Source organism: Barbus barbus, assembly GCF_936440315.1.
Source record: "Barbus barbus genome assembly, chromosome: 23".
NCBI classification, from domain to species: Eukaryota; Metazoa; Chordata; class Actinopteri; order Cypriniformes; family Cyprinidae; genus Barbus; species Barbus barbus.
The window spans coordinates 27,649,023-27,656,168 of record NC_136751.1 but is presented as its reverse complement, the minus strand read 5'-3'; positions in this window follow the sequence as shown (position 1 = coordinate 27,656,168).

The following is a 7,146-nucleotide window of genomic DNA, read 5'->3' as shown; positions in this document are numbered from 1 at the left end:
TATTTGTTGTGTAACAGTGTGCACTCTTTCTGTCTCTTTCTTTAGCTGTACAACTTGTAAGAATCCGATCGTTCACCCTGAAAGTCTTTTAGAGTTCACTTCTGAACTTTCTCATTTAGCAGATCGATCAGTCGCTGAGGACTCAGTCCAGCAGTAATGAATACCCACTGCGTATTTCTCTTTCTCTCACTGCTGATTTTAGTGTCCTGCTGAGAAACACTTGCCTAGCTGAAAAGAAGAACACACACACACACAGAGACATGGTTTACAATATGCAATTCAGTATCTTAATATTTTAGCATGCACTGTGGTTTTACAGTACCATTGTAAGATTTATAAAATCATGAGAATCGTATCTCAAATTACCTTGGAATTATTTGTGATGGGATTTTTGTTGATATTTTTTGAGTACACTAGCATGTATGTAGATGTAGGTGGCATCCAAACCAGCAGACCTAACTCCAGTTTTGATTTCACAGTAATTGAAACTGTAATACTCGATTTTAGTTTTTAAACACGTCAATCTCACATCAAGAGAGTCTTTAGGATCTTTTTTCCTCTCATGGTTTCCCTGGCAACACACAGTTCCAAACCGAGAGCCTGAGTTTTTTCCTCATTTCCTCACATCTTTTTTCTCAATGGTAATCTGTCAGGTGAAAGATGCAGATTTTCTGACAGGCAGATGCCCCGGGAGGAGGCCACAGGAATGAATGAGGGGAAATTGATTTGTTCAGACGGCCCGCGAGGCAGAGCAGGGAGAAGGATCTGTACTCTCTTACACTGATTGATTTCTGGAGAGATGACCAGGTCCTGTTCCCCTCCTCACCTGATGGCCCGAGTGAGAGGATAACAAAACGCCCCCCCCCCCCACCCCCCTCCTGATAAATTGAATTGTTACACATGAATAATCTTTCCGGTACATAGAGCCGAGTTACTCTCAGTGCATTAAAGACCGGAAACCTTGCCATATTCTTTATGAGTGATGGAATAATAATCCACATCCTTGTTTTTATTTGCACGAGGCTTTTTCAAACATGAATGCATGATGCAATCTTCAATAAATCTGGAGAATAATACAAATGAACATGTTACAAAAATAGACAGTGTCATAAAGTTTGCACACTTCTGATTTCTTTCAAGATGACGTTAAATTGATTTCATGCATGAAAATACTTTCTTGTGTGTGTGTATAAATGTCCCACGCCGTATTGGGAACGCTTCATCAGTGTGCATTGTTCTAAAGAAAAATGTTTGTTTTGATCATATTTCATCAAAATGTAGTACGTTTTGGGCTCTGAAATGACTTTTCTTTCCTGCTGACATATCCAAGACCATGCAGCTGTGGAATAGTAATATGATAGTCTAACTTTTCAGGATCCAATCAACTTGTGCCCTACATTGTTTCACTGCTGACTTATCTGATTAATTCGGAAACAAGGCACATCATGAAAGCTGAAGGTGAAATGTATCATTTTACTCTGCCGTTGGTGGAACAAACAGATCCTGACATTATGAGTCTGTATATATAATGATAGACAGACAGACGGACGGAGAGACGGACAGACAGATAGACAGATAGACAGATAGATAGATAGATAGATAGATAGATAGATAGATAGATAGATAGATAGATAGATAGATAGATAGATAGATAGATAGATAGATAGATAGATGGTTTCAGTATCATGAGCATTCCAGTTATTCAAGTTAAACACTAGTCGCTTTAAGAGCTAGCTCTGATTCTGGAGTTTTGCTTTTCAATGTCGCGTGTGCTATCACTCAAGGTAGAATGAACATAAACCCAGATCAACTCTTACTCTTACTGTGAAATGCTTTCTTAACAAGGGTAAGTGCACTCTGTGAATTCATTTTCTGTTAGAGTGGAGCTCAAGCATGGTCTTTCTCCATTCAGATGTCTCTGCAGCAGAGGGTGAACCGCTGTTGGCCCACCGCTCTCTGCAATTTTGTAACAATACCACTGCCAAACTTTCAAGCTTTTGGATGGCACGGCCCATCGAAGACTTTGCCAAATCATTTATTAAACATGGCAGGAGCCTATCACTGGCCCACATTGCTTGTGCTTTCTTCCTGCCATGTGCGGAAAGCTCTGACACCCTTCTCCCCGTCTGGGTGTGCAGGCATCCTGTATTCTCAACAAATCCTATTGCTTTTTCCAAACGTTAATATGCTGAGACTACAAAAGCAAACAAATTACTTAAATAATTCATTGTGCTTTGCGAGATATACATAAGGGATAAGATGCCGTCAGCCAGTCATTATTGCAGAATAAACCCAGACAGAGAGATCAGGAACAAGACATGAAACTGATTACACGGCTACTTAGCAAATAAATAAATAAATGGACATAAAATATTGATTTTAGCTGAACTTTTTCCATTAAATGAGAAGAAAGAGAGTGGCCAGGCATGGTTTCTTGTTGTACATGTGTGTGTGTGTGTGTGTGCGTGCGTGTGTGTGTGTATGTACAGTATGTGTATATACATGCATGTATATATTTAAGAGAAGTGTTATGTTTATATATATTAAATATATTTATATGTAAAATAAATTATATGAATGTAAATATATGTAAATATTTTCTAAATGTATTGTATGTGTGTGTATATATATATATATAAATCTACACAGTACACACACATAAACAAAAACAGTTTGACAGCACTTATATATATATATATATATATATATATAAAATTTCATATTCATATCAAATTAACCCTTCAAATCATGATTTATTTATTTATTTTTTACATTTAATTTTAAGTGTAAGTACATTTAGACATGAGTATGAAAATGTGAAATTTATATTAAAATTGTAATAGAATATTTAAAAAACTACCTTATTTCATCTGTCATCCATCCACTCATCCACCTCTGAGGTTTTCCTTCCATACACCCACACCATTTTCCATTTATCCATCTGCAAGTTTTTCCATCCATTCATATATCCACCATTCCACCTCTGAAGTTATCCGTCCGTCCATCCCTCAATCCATCCATCCTTTGAGGTTTTCCATTCATCTGTCCATCCATCCTTCCACCGATTTTTGAGGTTTTTCATTCATCTGTCCATCCATCCATCTACCCACTTCTGAGGTTTTCTGTAAAAAAAAACTGATAAAATTTGAGGAATGCAAAAGGCTGATTCGGAGTGTTTTCCCTTCTGTGTAATTACCTGAAGCGGTGTTCACTAATTACAGACCGGTTAAGATGGAAAAACACAAATAAGAGGTGTTTGCAAAGGCAGGTAAATGTAAATTGGTCAGATTGAGAACACACAATGGCCTATAATTAGTTGTTATTGGGGATGATAGGCAAATTTCGGATGAAAGAAACTGCAGCGTCAGGCCCTCGACAGACGCAAATGAATTCAAACGTTTTCGGCATAATGGGTAAAGCAGGAGAGAACAAGTAGAACTAATGCCTGGAGTTATAAGTGAATCCACGTCTGTGAGGGGAGTGAATAGGTTTTTAATTTAAGATCACAGCAGTCCCACTTGAGAACTGAAGAACATTTCTCAAAGACGTCTCTTCAGGCAGCGCTGTACTAATTGAATAGGACGAGATGTAAAAAGTTTGTGGCAGCTTATGACAGGGTCACAATTCGGCAGTGAAGTAGCCTGTTTTTGTTTTTTAATCATTGAGGTAAACATCTATATACCAACAAACTCACTGTGTCCTCAACGATTGTGGGCTGTTTCAGTCCTACACTTGAGACATGATGTTGTTTACCACAGACTTGTCCTTCAGTCGTACAGTATTACGCTGACAATGGAAGTCTACCAGGCAAACACCTACATAAATTGTTAAGTAAAAACTATAAAAAGTTTTTACTTGAACCTAAATTGTTCTTTTTACAACTTCTGGTTATGTGTTAGCAAAGTGATTTCTAAAGACCATGTTTTTTTGTGCTGACTCCAAGCTAAATCAACTGGGTTTTTTGAGAGATTGGATGTAAGTTTGCTCAGACAGGGTTGGTAAGTGATTCTAATTGGTTTTGGACCAGCCAAGCAAGTGCTATCGAGATTAATGGGGATGTTAGCAGATAACCTTTCTTTTGGTTTATGTACGTTTACATGCAAGTGTTATGGTTGCACCTGCAAATGAATATTGCAAGTTGTACACATTTTCTTTGTGCATCAAGCTTGTATGTAATTCTAAATGTTTTCCTTAATAATGAGTTAAGTTATTGTCAGTGGTAAATGTTAACAGTACGATGTCCACAATCTTTTTTTTTTTTTTTTTTTACTAAATAAGCATCTCTTTTCATGCATATTTTATACAATTTAAAGTGCTTTAAAAAGAAAAATAAACGAGGAAAGACAGTATGTTAGTGAAAGTTTAATAAAAAAAATAAAAAGCAAGCATAATACACAAAAGAGTTTTTTAGTGATTTTTGTTGACTTTTTTATGATCCAAGAAAAGAAATCCAATGCATAAAGTGTGATTACAAACAGAAAATAAATGCTAATTTCTTTAAATGAGAGAGCTTCTCACTGACTCTTTCCAATCCAATAATTTTTAATGTGAAAGGGTTCAATTTGTGAACTGATGCATAAAATAATTATTGTTTCCTGTGAAATTGCCTTTTTGTGATCCCAAAGTCTATCCTGTAATCTCTGGCTCTTTCAGAAACACTGATTCGGATGCTGCAGCCTGTAAGTGACAGATGTGCTCTCACAGTTTATGAAGGATCTGATGGAATATGTGTGAATATTTGCTGGATACTCAAGTGGTTTTGGCTGAAGGGTGAGAACTCTGGGGTTTAATACGTGTCTGACTCAAGGGTCATTTCATTCAGGCCGTCTTGACTGCCTATCTGTGAAAGAGGCGCTCTGGACTTTAAGGCATAAAAGCCCCTCGTAAAGGTCATCGCAGAGGCAGAGTCACGGGCCCATGAGGCAGCAGACGGCATGTAGTGGCATGTTTTGTTATATCAGGGAAACTGCAAATACTGAAACTGTCGCTGCAGAGTTCAGGCAGATATATATGTTTTGCCAAATCCATATATGATATTTTGCTTTGCATTTATTTGCATATTCTTTGTTCCGTGGAGCAGAAAATTACATTTTATGTTGCTTTTGGTATTTTTAGAGCTTGATGATTGAACAAACAAATAAATGGACATGAAATTATAGATTTCTTTATTATTATTATTTAAGAAGGCTACAGAGTTCATCAACTGCTTTAATCGTCCTTTTTTATTAGTTTTCATTGTTTATTTTATTTCATTTTTTTATAGTTTACTATATAAAAAATTATTAATTAATTTTAATTATTCATAATTTAATAGTTTTTTTACAATATCTTTTCAGATTAAACAAATAATATATATTAACTTTATATGTTAGATTTTATATGTATATATTAAATATTTTATATATTTTAGTTGTATTATTTTGTCTATATTTAATTTTATTTATTAATTTTTTTATTATTATCGCGATTCACACAAATAATGTTGTTGCATTGTAAATATATATATATATATATATTTTTTTTTTTGTTTGTTTGTGTGTGTGTGTGTCTTCCACTGAAGAAAATAACATTGTAATTGTTTAGAATGACTTGATTTTGTTTTCATGAATTTTAATGTTCATATGCACAAACCCTTTAAAGAATAAAAGACTGGCAGAAGATTTGTTAGTAAATCCTACCACAATATACAGATGCAATGATTCAGGGAAACATTGTATGTGCACTATAAAAATATATAGAGGGAAAAATATTTATTTGACATTCTAAAACATATATATATATATATATATATATATATATTTTTTTTTTTATGTGGTGCTTTAGGGCATAATAGAGATGGAAATGACAGATTTGCTGCAAGTTGATGAGATACAGTCTCATTTTTTTTCTACTACGTCTCGCAGTTAAAATAAAAAGTGGGTCAGCCTGCTATCGGAAATGAGAAACGTTTGTCATTGACCTGACAAAGAGAATATCATGAATGCATACAAACCGCACAAGTTCAGCTTTGCACTCATACTTTTTGTTGGTGCGAAGTTCATTCCCCACCAAATCGAGACGGCATGTCAGAAATCACAGTTGGCTTAATTGAGTTGTCTCAAGATAGGCGCTAAAATCAAAGCTGTCACCTTCAGCTACACCTGTACTGGAGTGAAGGCTGAATGAATTAGCATTCATGCTCGTTCTGTGATAGACTTGAGGCTTCAAAAGTGACAGATCGTGCATTTTAATTCCAGCAAAAACAGCTCATCAGGAAATCCATTAAGAGAAGGCTCTCCATGTCAAGTCGGTCGCGTGTCATGCACTTCCCAGCCAGACAGAAGAGTGCCAGATCGGTTATTATCAAAGCCTAACATCAGTGCAAACCACGCTTTTTATTCCTCTATAATTAGGCAAATAGACTTGAATGCATTTGACCAACACCATTTCCCTCTGCTTACTGTTAATATAGGTTAAAAGTCTTTAATGCATCATTGTTGCATTATCATTTTTTTTTTCAAATAAGACTATGCGTAAAGACACCAGCTTCTATTGTTAGAAGTGTATTTAATTTCTCTTGAAATGCACCCAAGCTAAGAGCAAAAGTGAGCACCCACTTTTTCAGTGGCCTTTTACACTTTGATATGAAACAAAAACATGTAAGATGAGAACAAACAAGTGTAAGATGGTGTATTTAATGTCCTTTACATATTGCAGTAATGTACCATAACAATACAATATGAAACTTTGTATCTATATATATCTATATATGTCTATCTGTATATATATATATACATGTGTTTAACAAGTGTATATATATATATAACAAGTTTTAAAAAGTGATTTTTCAGCTGCATTTTCATGGGTAATAAAAAATATAAATAGGCAATAAAAAAAAGCACACCTTTGTTTACCTAACAATTACAGAGAAACGGAGCACAGCTGGGCTTCAGAGGTAATATTCCATTCTTTTTATCTGAAGAGAAAAAATATGTTTAAATATAACTGAACCTTTTAAAGACATATCTGCCATAAGCTTTGAAATGACTAAACAATGGCGTGTGCTTCAGTAGAAGTCACAAGTCATGGGTTTGATTTCATTTTTAAAATAAACACCAAATAACATGCCAAACTTCACTACTAATGAATATACCAAATAAATCTATA